Source organism: Schistocerca piceifrons, chromosome 1 (genome assembly GCF_021461385.2).
Source record: "Schistocerca piceifrons isolate TAMUIC-IGC-003096 chromosome 1, iqSchPice1.1, whole genome shotgun sequence".
NCBI classification, from domain to species: domain Eukaryota; kingdom Metazoa; phylum Arthropoda; class Insecta; order Orthoptera; family Acrididae; genus Schistocerca; species Schistocerca piceifrons.
The window spans coordinates 769,917,411-769,932,597 of record NC_060138.1 but is presented as its reverse complement, the minus strand read 5'-3'; the positions used below and the strand labels follow the sequence as shown (position 1 = coordinate 769,932,597).

The 15,187-nt window shown below is 45.7% G+C and overlaps 1 protein-coding gene across 2 annotated transcripts in view; it reads left to right on the top strand.

Moving 5' to 3' along the window:
* The window catches only part of LOC124788748 (centromere protein I-like), a 358,748-nt gene that overhangs the window by 275,636 nt on the left and 67,925 nt on the right, over positions 1 to 15,187 (top strand). The window lies entirely within an intron of this gene.

The window sequence follows — 15,187 nt, the reverse complement described above, 5'->3', positions numbered from 1 at the left end:
TATTCGCCGCCAGAAGCAGGAGTGCTGGGAAGGGTATGTCTCCACCATTGGCATCCGTATCTCTCCATCGCAGGTTTGGACCAAGATTCGGCGACTCTATGGATATCAGACCCAAGTCAGCATAGCTGGGCTTTCCCTGAATGGAGCAGTCTGTACTGAATCACCCTCGATTGCAGAACTCTTAGCAGAGCATTATGCTCAGATTTCTGCTTCTACGAATTACGCACTGGCCTTCTGCTCCCTGAAAGCGTGGATGGAACATCGGAGCCTTTCATTCCATATGCGCCATCCCGAATCGTACAATGCTCCATACAATGAGTGAGAATTCCAAAGTGCCCTGGCTGCTTGCCCTGATACGGCTCCCGGGTCGGATCGCATCCACTATCAGATGCTCAAACACCTCTCGGTGGACTGGCAGTGACACCTCCTAGACCTCTTCAACCATATCTGGGTTGAGGGTTAGTTCTCATTTCAGTGGCAGGAAAGCATTATCATACCAGTGTTGAAGCCAGGCAAGAACCCACTGGAGGTGGACAGCTACTGCCCCATTAGCCTCACCAACGTTCTGTGCAAGTTGCTCGAACACATGGTGAGCCGGAGGTTGAGTTGGCTACTTGAGTCTCAGGGCCCTCTAGCTCCGTCTCAAGGTGGGTTCCGTCGGGTCGCTCTGCCACCGATAATTTGGTCTGCCTGGAGTCTGCCATCCGTATGGAATTTGCCCACCATCAGCATCTGGTTGCCATCTTTTTTGACATGTGGAAGGCATACAATACTACATGGCGACATCACATCCTCACCACGTTTCATGGGTGGGGTCTTTGGGGCCAGCTCCCAATTTTTGTTCAAAATTTTCTGTCGCTTCATTCCTTCCACGTGCAAGTTGGTCTCTCCCGTAGTTCCTCCTGAGTCAGGAGAATGGGGTCCTGCATGACTCTGCCTTGAATGTCTGCCTCTTTTTAGTTACTATCAATGGGCTAACTGCAGCTGTGGGAACGTCTGTATCAGCTTCTTTGTATGCTGATGACTTTTGCCTGTACTGTAGCTCCACTGGCATTGCAGTTGTTGAACGGCAACTACAGGGCACTATCTGCAGGGCACAGTCTTGGGACATCATGCACGGTTTCCACTTCTCGGCCACCAAGACTTGCGTCATGCGTTTCTGCCGGCGTCGCACTGTTCACCCTGAGCTATGGCTTTATCTTGACGGCGAAATTCTTTCTGTGGTGGAGACGTATCGGTTTTTGGGCTTGCTTTTTGATACCCGTTTGACTTGGCTCCCCCATATTCGGCAGCTTTATCAAACGTGCTGGCGTCATCTTAATGCTCTTCATTGCTTGAGTCACACCAGTTGGGGGTGGCGATCAGTCTACCCTTCTCCAACTTTATCACATGTTGATTTAGTCCCATCTCGATTATGGGAGCCTGGCTTATGTTTCAGCATTGCCTTCAGGGTTGCGGTTGCTTGACCCCAACCTTCACTGTAGGATCCGACTCACCATTGGAGCTTTCCGCACGAGCCCTGTCGACAGCCTATTTGTGGAAGCCGGTGTCCCTCCATTGCGGATCTGGCGCCAACACTTGCTGGCCGCTTATGCTGTGCATGTTTGTAGCTTTTCCGGGCATGCCAATTATCGTCTCCTGCTCCCCAACTTGGTCGTCTATCTTCCGGAACGGCGGCTCCGGTCAGGGTGTCTGATTGCGATCCGTGTCCAGTCTCTCCTCTCTGGCCTTGAGTTTTTCCCTCTCTCGCCTCCTTTCCGGGCCCATCTTCGTATACCCCCGTGGAGTGTGCCCCGTCCATGCCTTCAGCTGGATTTGGCGCAAGATTCGAAAGACTCAGTCCCTCCTAAGGCCCTCCGCCGCCACTTTCTTTCCATCCTTCCCGCATTTGTGGCTCTGCCATAGTCTATAACGATGGTTTGATGGTTGCTGGTCGAGTTGGTTATGCTTTCACTCTTGGGGATTGCTCTGAACAATGCTCGTTGCTGGATGGCTGCAGTGTTTTCACTGCGGTGCTGGTAATCATCTCTCCCGCCCTCGAGTATGTCCACTCCTGCCCAGGTGAGTCCTTCATCATCTGTAGTGATTCCCTGAACAGTTTACGAGCTATTGACCAGTGTTTTTCTTGCTCTCATATGGTAATGAGTATCCAGGAGTCCGTCCATACTCTTGCCCATTGCGACTGCTCCATGGTTTTTGTGTAGACCCCGGGTCATGTCGACATCCTAGGTAATGAACAGGTTAACAGGCTGGCCAAACAGGCTGTCAGTGCACTGGCCCTGGAGTGTGGCCTTTTGAAGTGTGATCTCCAGTCAGTTTTGCGGCAGAAGGTCCTTGGTACCTGGAGTGATGAATGGCGCACCCTGCCTTCACCCAACAAACTTCGGGTCATCAAGGACACTACTGGTGGGTGACGCTCCTCCTTGTGGGCCTCTCGCAAGGACTCCATTGTACTCTGCCAGTTACACATTGGCTACACCTGGCTGACGCACGGTTATTTATTGCGCCGCGAGGACCCATCTCTCTGTCCTGTGGTTCGGTGTTGATAATTTTCCACATTTTGTTGGACTGTCCACTTTTAACTACGCTCAGGCAGTCGTTTGCGCTGCCTGGTACGCTCCCTGCATTTTTAACGGGTGACACTGCCATGGCATGCTTAGTTTTAAGTTTTAGTCGCGCAGGGGGCTTTTTTCGCTCGATCTGAGGATTGCGTCTTTTTTGTGTTGTCTTGCCTTTGGCTTACAGTTTCAGATTGGGGTCTTTAATGTGTCTTTTGGGGGTTGGCTTTTCCTATTTTGTTTCCATGTTCGGCCAACCACTGTGTGTGTTTAATTCCTCTTTTCTGGTCTTTGTCTATGTCTTTTTTGTTCTGTGTCATCCCTTGTCATCTCTGTTGCTTGTTTTTCTTCCTTCTGGGTGTTTCATGGTCGTGGAAAAAGGGACCGATAGCCTTTGTAGTCTGGTCCCTTCAGCCCCCCACAAACCAACCAACCAACCATGAGTTCCATAAATGTGTACACTTCAGACAAATACCGTAAGGAAAGGCTTCATACCAGTTACCTTAGAAGTTAATAAGCTCCGCTTTTTCATAAATGTTTTTCTTGTCATATCCAGTCTGTATTTTATATCCTCTCAAAACAGCCATCATCAGTTATTACACTGCGCAAATAACAAAGCTGATCTACTACTTTTAGTTTCTCATTTCCCAAGTGGCCAAGGTGAGTGGGAAAAGGCACTGTAGCAGCGACCTTGCATCATCATGGTGGGAGTGCCTCTTCCCACTCACCTTGGCCACTTGTATGCAGTCACTCATTGAAGAGGAGCTACCTCTACAAGATACCAATATATGCCACTAATGTTGGTGCCATGGCTCATGCAGCAAACCCATGGGCCCAGTGCAAAGTGCAGAAATCAGCAAATCAGGGTACCAGCACATGCTGCAGCAAGCTCAATAGATGCGAGGACTGCCTGACTCAATACCGGCCACTCCACTGTCGGGCAAGGGTGTGATCACCTTCCCACAATGCTGCAGAAACAATGTATAAATTGAAAATAAAGTGAATTTTGACAGCTTCTTCTTCCTGGGCCTCATTGGCCTTTTACCCAGTCTCATCTCTTGGCTATCCAGCTCCCTGACAATGTAGTAACCCAATGCCACTCCCGGGGTTGGGTATGAAGGACACAAAAAGGATGCAGTAATTGAGGAGGGAATGAACAGAGCTGTGGTCCATCCCCAATGTTATCCCATCTATGCACTGAGCAAGCAGTACAAGAAATCTAGGAGAATTTTGAAAAGGAAAATAAAGTTCAGGAATAAGAAATAATAACTTTGAGGTTTGTCGATGACTTGTAATACTGTCAGAGACAGCTAAGGATGTGGAATAGCAGTTGAGCAGAATGGATGTCTTGAAAAAGAGTTTATAATATCAATGTTAACAAAAGTAAAACTAAGGTAATGGAATGCACTTGGAGTTTAACGTGGTTCTGAGACAATTAGATTGGGAAATGAGAAACTAAAAGTAGTAGATGAGCTTTGTTATTTGCGCAGTGAAATAACTGATGATGGCTGTTTTGAGAGGATATAAAATAGAGACTGGATATGACAAGAACTTCTACACACTGCTTAAACCCGACTGCCTCCACCTGAAAATCTATTCCTACCCCGCACAATGTATAGCATGGTGAGTTCCATCACCACGTGTGCCTCTGTGTCTTACAAAACTTTTACTTCCTTCCCTTCACCACACCCACTAATGCACAGTCCTCCTCTGCATGCATACTTGTTGCATCTAATTTTAATGGGAATGCCTTTGGCGGATTTCAGGTTCCCTATTGCATTTAATGGCTGCTTGCTTCCTCCCGTCCACGCCTAATACTATTCCCATAATGCTGTTAACACCACCTCTATTCCACTGAGGTTGGCAGCTCTGCTTTCGCACATGCCCTGTACACCAACAACTGTAATGCTTCACATTTGCAGTGAATATGCCACGCATATTCCCACACCGATCAACACACCAATCTCTTCACTCTCCGTCTCTAGATGGAAATCCGTAGGTGCCCCTGTGTACGCCTTTCTTGACATATCCAGTGGCAGACCCCTTAGGAACACATTGAGCCCCCTCTGCTTGACCTCTTGCAGCAAAACTGCATCATCAACCTGAGGAAGTTCATATGTTCATACATTCACTTGCCTTATTCTGCCATAAAATCTTCCATGGCTTCCCCTTGCCTCTTTTTAATAGTGGTCGACTGTTCCCAAAAGAATCTGACACTATTCTGTTTTGTATACCTATGCAGAAGTGCCTGTTTCAACTGCCGAAAAGTCTCCACCTTATTCAGTGCTTCCCTGCATCTTAAAAAAGTCTTTGCCCGTACCATTAAATGTAACTTGTCAGGTCCTCCACAAATGGCATCACATTCTCAGGCAACCTTTCAGGAAAGGGTTCACAAAGTTACAGCAACTGGATCTATTACAATATTCAGAGCCATGAGCAATGCTAACTACTCATCTCCAGCTGTAATCTCACTAAGCAAGACCTTATTTTCTGCTCTCCATTGCACTAACTCATTAACTAATGTCTGAACTGCCTCTAGCCCAGTGACACAATCTGCCTCTGACTCTGCCATTTCAACACTTCTATCCTTTATTCAAACACGATACAAATATGAAATTATGAAATACGTGGTCTGTTCAAACAAATTCTAGAACATTCGTAATTTCCCGCCAGTGGTGGGTGTGTTGGAGCGAAATGCAGTTGGCATCTCTCACATGCCTGTGTTTAATGTGTAACTGCTGGAGGTTTCATCATTGTGTGCTGTTAGTTATTGTTCAGTGCTGTACTGAATAGAACATTGTGTCTCACAGTTTGTGAATTTCGAGATGGAAGAGTTAGCGGATCAACGCATCTGCATTAAATTTTGCATGAAACTCAAGAAAACCTTTACAGAGACACACCGAATATGCAAGAAGCCTACAGTGAAGAGTGCTTAAGCCATGTTGGTGTTACAAATGATTCACACAGTTTTGAAAATGACCATACAGAAGTTAAAGATGACCCTCGTTCAGGGCGTCCTTCAACGACTATCGGCGACGCTCATGAAGGAACGTCAATGAAATTGTAAGTGCCAATTGAAGACTGACTGCCCAAGAGATTGCAGAAGAATGTAACATTGGTTCATGTCATGAAATCCTGACACAGCGTCTTGGAATGCATCTTGTTGCTGCCAAGTTCGTCCCATGGCTCATGAGTCAAGGCCAGAAAGACCTTCAACTTGCTATCTGTGAATGGTGATAAGACATGCATCTAATTATGGCATTTAGATCGAGATTCGGTCTTTACGATGGGTTGGTAAAGGTTGTCCCAGACCAAAGAAAGCTTGTCAGGTCAGGTCAAATGTCAAAGCCGTGCTAATAGTTTTCCTTGACTTTGAAGGATTAGTTCATCATGAGTTCTTGCCACAGGAACAAACTGATAAACAATGGTACTATTAGGATGTGTTGCAACACCTTTGAGAAAGAAATGGCCTGAAATGTGGTGATACAATTCGTGGCTCTTGTATCACCATAACACACCCACACATTCATATGAAATCACTGTGCTGCCTCATTCTCCACACTCTCCAGACCTGGCCCCTGTGGACTTTTTTTTTTATTTCCAGAGTTTAAAACCCCATTTAAAGGATGAAGATTTGCAACGATAGACAAGATGAAAGAAAATTCGCAGATGACACTTTGCGCGATCCGGCCATAGGCGTACCAAGACTGCTTTTGGAAGTCGAAACGGTGTATCAACTCTGAAGGAGAGTATTTTAAAGGATACCATGCACAATAAGTAAAAAGTAAGTGTAGAAAAGTTCTGTGGACAAAGTTCTGGCATTTTTTGAACAGACCTTTTAATTACCAACTAACAAAAAGAAAACAATTATGTCATGCACTTTATCATCAGCCATGTTGATTTTCTACGTTATTTCACACCATGACCAAAGCAATGGCACACAAAACAAGCTACAGATACAGATTCAGCACACAGTGCAGAATACCCAAGTAGGTAACACTTCACACTCTCTATTTACTGTTGCCGTGAAATACGAACACATCATCCATTTCTTCTGGTGTAAACAAAGTAACCAACATGTTATGATGGCACACTCCCTTAGATCCAATGTGTGGCACACACATAAAAGTAACGAACGCTTCCTCTGGTCACCCCATCGTGATGATACTGCAGATTGTGGTCCGGACGTTGCACTGCATGGACGACGTACCCTCTTCTGCCCACTGAAGGCTACGTCAGTACTTCTGACACCACTTTATAACTGACTCCAGGGATGATATGGGGCAGCAACATTGTCAGGCAGTTTGGTAGCTGCGTAGACAATGCACCTCCTGCTGTCCAACAAAGATGGTGACAGTACTTCTGATACCACTTTGTAGCTGACCCAAAGGGTGGCTTGGGGCAGCTGCATTGTCAGGAGGCTTGGCAGCTGGGAGATGAGACTGGGTAGCAGGCTGATGAGGCCCAGGAAGAAGTCGCTGTCAAAATTAACATTTTATTTCCAACTTAGACATTGGTTCAGTAGTGCGTTGGGGAGGCAGTCATACACTTGCCCCAAAGGAGTGGGCCAGAAGTCAGGTGGCAGCTAGAGTCCAACAAGCTGGTTGCAACACTTGTTGTCATCCTGCTTTGCTGACATCTGCACTCAGTGCCAGGCCTGTGGCTATGTTGCGAGAGCTGTGCCACTGGCGACAGCGGTGCTTGCAGGAATCTTCCAGAAACAGCCGCTCTTCAATGAATGACCACGCCCAGGTGTCTTTGTAAGGTGGCTGCTGTGCCGGGGGTGTGACCTGCTGCCTTCTGGCAGGAGTTCGACTGCTGCTGGAATGGACTGGCAGGTCCACTGTGCTGTGGCACCAAGTGCAATGGGCAGACGTAGTGCAAAAAGCAAGTATCCCAATAGGGTTAGAACCTGTGGCTGCGGCTGGGGGCTCTATTTTGTCTTCTAGTCTGGTGTACCACCTGCATCTTGGTGGTGCTGATGGAGTGCCAATGCTTCTGCAACAAAATCAATGGTTATTTATACCAGATAGCAGCACACTTGTTTTGCCAAGGCACTGCTCCTGAGCACATAGTTGGCAACACCACTGAAACCCCAGTGATGGAGACATTGCCTTGCCTGTGCTTCTCATTACCATGCCGCTAGAAAGTTGTGCCAAGCAAGGTTACCCACCCTAGTAATTTTCCATACTTGTCGCCTTAACACATATGTCTTCGTGCCACACTCACCAGCCACTAGCAGTGAATGCAATGTTCCACTGCACCTGCTCACAAATTTTACTCTTAATCTGGTAGTTCTACACCTTCGACTCTTACAGATGAAGTTTGCTTTCTGTACATGTTGTAATAACCTTTTGCTCCCTGTATTTTGTGCCTGCTACCATCAGAATTTTAAAGAGTATTACAGTCAACATTTTCAAAAGCATTCTCTAAATCTACAAATGCTATAAACTACGTTTGCCTTTGTTCAGCCTACCTACCAAGGTAAGTTGTAAGGTCAATATTTCCTCGTGTGTTCCTACATTTCTCCAGGTCCTACATTGATTTTTACTGAGGTTGGCTTCTACATATCTTCCTTTCTTCTGTAAATACTTTGTCAGTGTTTTTGAATCATGACTTGGTGTGTATATTGTGAAAAATGAAAATTTGCCCTATAGCAGTATTCAAAATTTCATTTTTTCCTGTCTGCTTGTGTCTGTGTATGTGCGGATGGATATGTGTGTGTGTGCGCGCGAGTGTATACCTGTCCTTTTTTCCCCCTAAGATAACTCTTTCCGCTCCCGGGATTGGGATGACTCCGTACCCTCTCCCTTGAAACCCACATCCTTTCGTCTTTCCCTCTCCTTCCCGCTTTCCTGATGAAGCAACCGTTTGTTGCGAAAGCTTGAATTTTGTGTGTATGTTTGTGTTTGTTTGTGTGTCTATCGACCTGCCAGCGCTTTTGTTTGGTAAGTCTCATCATCTTTGTTTTTAGATATATTTTTCCCACGTGGAATGTTTCCCTCTATTATATATATATGAGGGAAACATTCCACGTATGTTTGTGTTTGTTTGCATGTCTATCGACCTGCCAGCGCTTTTGTTTGGTAAGTCTCATATATATATATATATATATCACACAGACATACATACAAAATTCAAGCTTTCGCAACAAACTGTTGCCTCATCAGGAAAGAGGGAAGGAGAGGGAAAGACGAAAGGATGTGGGTTTTAAGGGAGAGGGTAAGGAGTCATTCCAATCCCGGGAGCGGAAAGACTTACCTTAGTGGGAAAAAAGGACGGGTATACACTCGCACACACACACATATCCATCCACACATACACAGACACAAGCAGACATATTTAAAGACAAAGAGTTTGGGCAGAGATGTCAGTCGAGGCGGAAGTGCAGAGGCAAAGATGTTGTTGAATGACAGGTGAGGTATGAGTGGCGGCAACTTAAAATTAGCGGAAATTGAGGCCTGGTGGATAATGGGAAGAGAGGATATATTGAAGAGCAAGTTCCCATCTCCGGAGTTCGGATAGGTTGGTGTTTGTGGGAAGTATCCAGATAACCCGGACGGTGTAACACTGTGCCAAGATGTGCTGGCTGTGCACCAAGGCATGTTTAGCCACAGGGTGATCCTCATTACCAACAAACACTGTCTGCCTGTGTCCATTCATGCGAATGGACAGTTTGTTGCTGGTCATTCCCACATAGAATGCGTCACAGTGTAGGCAGGTCAGTTGGTAAATCATGTGGGTGCTTTCACACGTGGCTCTGCCTTTGATCGTGTACACCTTCCGGGTTACAGGGCTGGAGTAGGTGGTGGTGGGAGGGTGCATGGGACAGGTTTTACACCGGGGGCGGTTACAGGGGTAGGAGCCAGAGGGTAGGGAAGGTGGTTTGGGGATTTCATAGGGATGAACTAAGAGGTTACGAAGGTTAGGTGGACGGCGGAAAGACACTCTTGGTGGAGTGGGGAGGATTTCATGAAGGATGGATCTCATTTCAGGGCAGGATTTGAGGAAGTCGTATCCCTGCTGGAGAGCCACATTCAGAGTCTGATCCAGTCCCGGAAAGTATCCTGTCACAAGTGGGGCACTTTTGTGTTTCTTCTGTGGGAGGTTCTGGGTTTGAGAGGATGAGGAAGTGGCTCTGGTTATTTGCTTCTGTACCAGGTCAGTAGGTTAGTTGCGGGGTGCAAAAGCTGTTTTCAGGTTATTGGTGTAATGGTTCAGAGATTCAGGACTGGAGCAGATTCATTTGCCACGAAAACCTAAGCTGTAGGGAAGCGACCGTTTGATATGGAATGGGTGACAGCTGTCAAAATGGAGGTACTGTTGCTTGTTGGTGGGTTTGATGTGGACGGATGTGTGAAGCTGGCCATTGGACAGATGGAGGTCAACGTCAAGGAAAGTGGCATGGGATTAGGAGTAGGACCAGGTGAATCTGATGGAAACAAAGGAGTTGAGGTTGGAGAGGAAATTCTGGAGATCTTCTTCACTGTGAGTCCAGATCATGAAGATGTCATCAATAAATCTGTACCAAACTTTGGGTTGGCAGGCTTGGGTAACCAAGAAGGCTTCCTCTAAGCGACCCATATATAGGTTGGCATATGAGGGGGCTATTCTGGTACCCATGGCAGTTCCCTTCAATTGTTGGTATTTCTGGCCTTCAAAAGTGAAGAAGTTGTGGGTTAGGATGAAGCTGGCTAAGGTAATGAGGAAAGAGGTTTTAGGTAGGGTGGCAGGTGATCGGCATGAAAGGAAGTGTTCCATCGCAGCGAGGCACTGGACATGCGGGATATTTGTGTATGAGGAAGTGGCATCAATGGTTACAAGAATGGTTTCCGGGCGTAACAGATTGGATAAGGATTCCAGGTGTTTGAGAAAGTGGTTGGTGTCTTTGATGAAGGAGGGAAGACTGCATGTAATGGGTTGAAGGTGTTGATCTACGTAGGCAGAGATACGTTCTGTGGGGGCTTGGTAACCAGCTACAATGGGGCGACCGGGATGATTGGGTTTGTGAATTTTAGGAAGTAGGTAGAAGGTAGGGGTGCAGGGTGTCGGTGGGGTCAGGCGGTTGATGGAGTCGAGTGAAAGGTTTTGTAGGGGGCCTAAGGTTCTGAGGATTCCTTGAAGCTCTGCCTGGACATCAGGAATGGGATTACCTTGGCAAACTTTGTATGTAGTGTTGTCTGAAAGCTGACGCAGTCCCTCAGCCACATACTCCCAACGATCAAGTACCACGGTCATGGAACCCTTGTCTGCCAGAAGAATGACAATGGATCGGTCAGCCTTCAGATCACGGATAGCCTGGGCTTCAGCTGTGGTGATGTTGAGAGTAGGATTAAGGTTTTTCAAGAAGGATTGAGAGGCACGGCTGGAAGTGAGAAATTCCTGGAAGGTTTAGAGAGGGTGATTTTGAGGAAGAGGAGGTGGGTCCCGCTGTGACGGAGGATGGAACTGTTCCAGGTAGGGTTCAGTTTGGATTGTGTCTTGAGGAGTTGGATCATTAGGAGTAGGATTAGGGTTATTTTTCTTCGTGGCAAAGTGATATTTCCAGCAGAGAGTACGAGTGTAGGACAGTAAATCTTTGACGAGGGCTGTTTGGTTGAATCTGGGAGTAGGGCTGAGGTGAGGCCTTTGGATAGCACAGAGGTTTTGGATTGGGAGAGAGGTTTGGAGGAAAGATTAACTACTGAATTGGGGTGTTGTGGTTCCAGATTGGGTTTATTAGAATTCTGAGTTGGAAGTGGGAGGTTAAGTAGATGGGAGAGACTGGGTCTGTGTGCAATGAGAGGAGGTTGAGGTTTGTTGGAAAGGTTGTGGAGGGTGAGTGAGTTGCCTTTCCGGAGGTGGGAAACCAGGAGATTGGATAGTTTCTTTGAGGTGGAGGGAGGCAAGCTGTTCTAATGTGTGGTTGGCTGTAGGAGGATGCTCTGAACAGCCGGTGTGGATGTGGGAGAGGAAAGATTGAGGACTTTTATTAGGGATAGGAGTTGACGGGTGTGTTCATTGGCTGAGTTGATGTGTAGGTGAAGGATTAGGCGGGTGAGGGCTATGGATTGTTCAGTTTGGAACTGGTATGGGGACTGATGGAAAGAAGGGTTACAGCCAGAGATGGGAACTTTAAGTGTGAGGCCTTTGGGGGTGTTGCCAAATGACAGACAAGCCTGAGTAAATAAAATATGGTAGTGTAATCTGGCTAAGGCGAAGGCATGTTTGTGGAGGGAATGTAAATAAAACTTAATGGGGTCGTTGTGGGAAATGAGATCCATCCTTCAAGAAATCCTCCCCACTCCACCAAGAGTGTCTTTCCGCCGTCCACCTAACCTTTGTAACCTCTTAGTTCATCCCTATGAAATCCCCAAACCACCTTCCCTACCCTCTGGCTCCTACCCCTGTAACCGCCCCCGGTGTAAAACCTGTCCCATGCACCCTCCCACCACCACCTACTCCAGCCCTGTAACCCGGAAGGTGTACATGATCAAAGGCAGAGCCACGTGTGAAAGCACCCACGTAATTTACCAACTGACCTGCCTACACTGTGAAGCTTTCTATGTGGGAATGACCAGCAACAAACTGTCCATTCGCATGAATGGACACAGGTAGACAGTGTTTGTTGGTAATGAGGATAACCCTGTGGCCAAACATGCCTTGTTGCACGGCCAGCACATCTTGGCACAGTGTTACGCCGTCTGGGTTATCTGGATACTTCCCACTAACACCAACCTGTCAGAACTCTGGAGATGGGAACTTGCCCTTCAATATATCCTCTCTTCTCGTTATCCGCCAGGCCTCAATCTCCGCAAATTTCAATTTGCCGCCACTCATACCTCACCTGTCTTTCAACAACGTCTTTGCCTCTGTACTTACACCTTGACTGACATCTCTGCCCAAACTCTTTGCCTTTACAAATGTCTGCTTGTGTCTGTGTATGTGCGGATGGGTATGTGTGTGTGTGCGAGTGTATACCTGTCCTTTTTTCCCCCTAAGGTAAGTCTTTCCGCTCCCGTGATTGGAATGACTCCTTACCCTCTCCCTTAAAACCCACATCCTTTTGTCTTTCCCTCTCCTTCCCTCTTTCCTGATGAAGCAACCGATTGTTGCGAAAGCTTGAATTTTGTGTGTATGTTAGTGTTTGTGTGTCTATCGACCTGCCAGCACTTTCGTTTGGTAAGTCACATCATCTTTGTTTTTAGATATATTTTTCCCACGTGGAATGTTTCCCCCTCTATATATATATATATATATATATATATATATATATATATATATATATAGAGAGAGAGAGAGAGAGAGAGAGAGAGAGAGAGAGAGAGAGAGAGAGAGAGGTGAACTAGAAAGCAACTGGAAATCTAGTGTGAAAATAGTCGAAAAATTGGAATTGGTAAACAACGATGTGCACAAAGGTTAGGTGGTTGTGTTGCCTCCAAAACACATTAAAGGGTGGAGAAATTCGGGAAAATTTCGAAAAACTGCGTGTAAATGTATTAAAAAGAGTGGTTTTGCGGTGGCAGTTTATGAAAATGAGGCTGACAATTGTCTGACGAAGAAATAACGACGTTGAAACCTGTGGGAAGCGGCTAAAAAATGATCGGTGATGTGGGAAAAACGGAAATGGAAATAAAGCTAAAGTTGTTAGAACTAGCCGAAAGGTTGTTTAATAGGCAAAAGGCACTGTTAGTGAACTGGGAACGGTGGATTTTTTAGCAGCGGCAGTGTTGAAAGCGGAAATAAATTTTTTTGGTTATGGTTTGGAAGTAAGTTACGTATTATTGAGCATGAACAACAGGGGTGACATACTAGGGCATGTATTAAAAATCTGAAATACTGCATTGATAATGGCTATTTACTAGCCGTAATGTGGATTAGCTTTAATAGAGCCAGAAAGGAAACGACTGATTGCTGTTCTCCATCATTTTGAAAGTCATATCACAGTCATTGAATGCATTCTACATTCATAATGGAAGCACTTTGATGAAGTATACTGTTCATCACAGTGGTACTTACCTTTCGGTTGTTCAACAGTATTGTACTTAATATAGTGCTGCCAATCAGGATGTAAAGTTTTGCACCATTAGTAATCATTCTCCTAAAATTCTCATTTTCACCAATAGCTTAACTGTTTAGTCACATACAGAGGAATCTAGAAAAATGTACACACCCTTTGATAGTTAATATCTTTGGAACAAAATGACATATCATTGCAATTTTGCATGGTGGCATAGTCCATCGTTTTCTCGACAGATCTTGGAGTGTGTTTTCCAGCAGATGACAGTACAGCAATAAATGATACAAGATTGTCATTTGAGTAATGCAAGGACTTACAGAAGTGATATTGGAAGTGTGAAAACATGATGGAGGTACAATGGGAATGGTGTAATGTGTACGGAGCTTCGCCACCAACACGTACAGTTATTTAGCATATTCTGGAAAAATTTGAAGCTGATGGTACTGTTCAGGATGTGCATAAGGAAAGATCTGGCCAACCAAAAACATGAACAAGTCCAGCTTCTAGCACTGCTGTTTTGCAACATTTTACTGGGGCACCTCAAAAATCTGTGAAGCAGGGTGTACGTGAAAGTTGGTAAGCCAATCAAGCATATGATGAATTCTGAAGGTTGCGAAGTGGAAAGTGCACATTCTATGATTGCCCACAGTGTGAACGAGGAGAACCTGGATCGAAGGATGGAGTACTACGAGTGATTTGAAGGCATGCTTTGCAAGGATGAACGGTTTGCAGGGATGGTTACTGCTGTAACAAAGTGCAATTCAAACAGAACGGTTCTGTAAACTGCCAGAGCATCGTGACCTGGGCTCCTGAAAATTCTTACATTCATGTAGAGAAACATATTAATCTACCGGATGGTAGTGGACGGGTGAGGTGTATCTACATATACATCATACTCTGCAAGCCACCTAATGGTGTGTGACGGAGGGTACTTTCAGTACCACTGTCTGATCCCTCCAACCTCGTTTCACTCGCGAATAGTGCATGCGAAGAATGATTGTTGGTAATCCTCTGTATTGGCTCTAATTTCTTGAATTTTCTCCTCGTGGTCAATAAGCAAGACATATTTAGGGAGACGTAATATGTTGTCTGACTCCTCCTGAAAAGTGCTGTCCCAAAATTTCAATAGTAACTCTCTCTGTGACGCATAATGCCTGTCTTGTAATGTTTGCCAGTGGAGTTTGCTTAGCATCTCCATAATGCTCTCTTGCCAGCTATATGATCCCGTGACGAAACGCGCCGCTCTTCATGGGATCTTCTCTATCTCCTCTATCAGTCCTACCTGATAGGGATCTCAGATAGATGAACAATACTCAAGAATCAGGCAAACAAGGGCCTTATAAGCCACTTCTTTCATGGATGAGCTACATTTCCTTAAGATTCTTCCAATGAATCTGAGTCTGGTGTCTGCTTTTTCCACTAGCTGTTTTATATGGTCATTCCACTTAAGGTCGCTCTGGGTAGCTACACCTGGATATTTTATGGCAGACTCGGTCTCCAGCTGTTTGTCATGAATAGTGTAGCTGTACACCAGTGGATTTCTTTTCATATGTATGCACAATATGTTACATTTATTTACATTCAGGGTCAACTGCCAGAGCCTGCACAAATCATCAATTCTCTGCAGGTC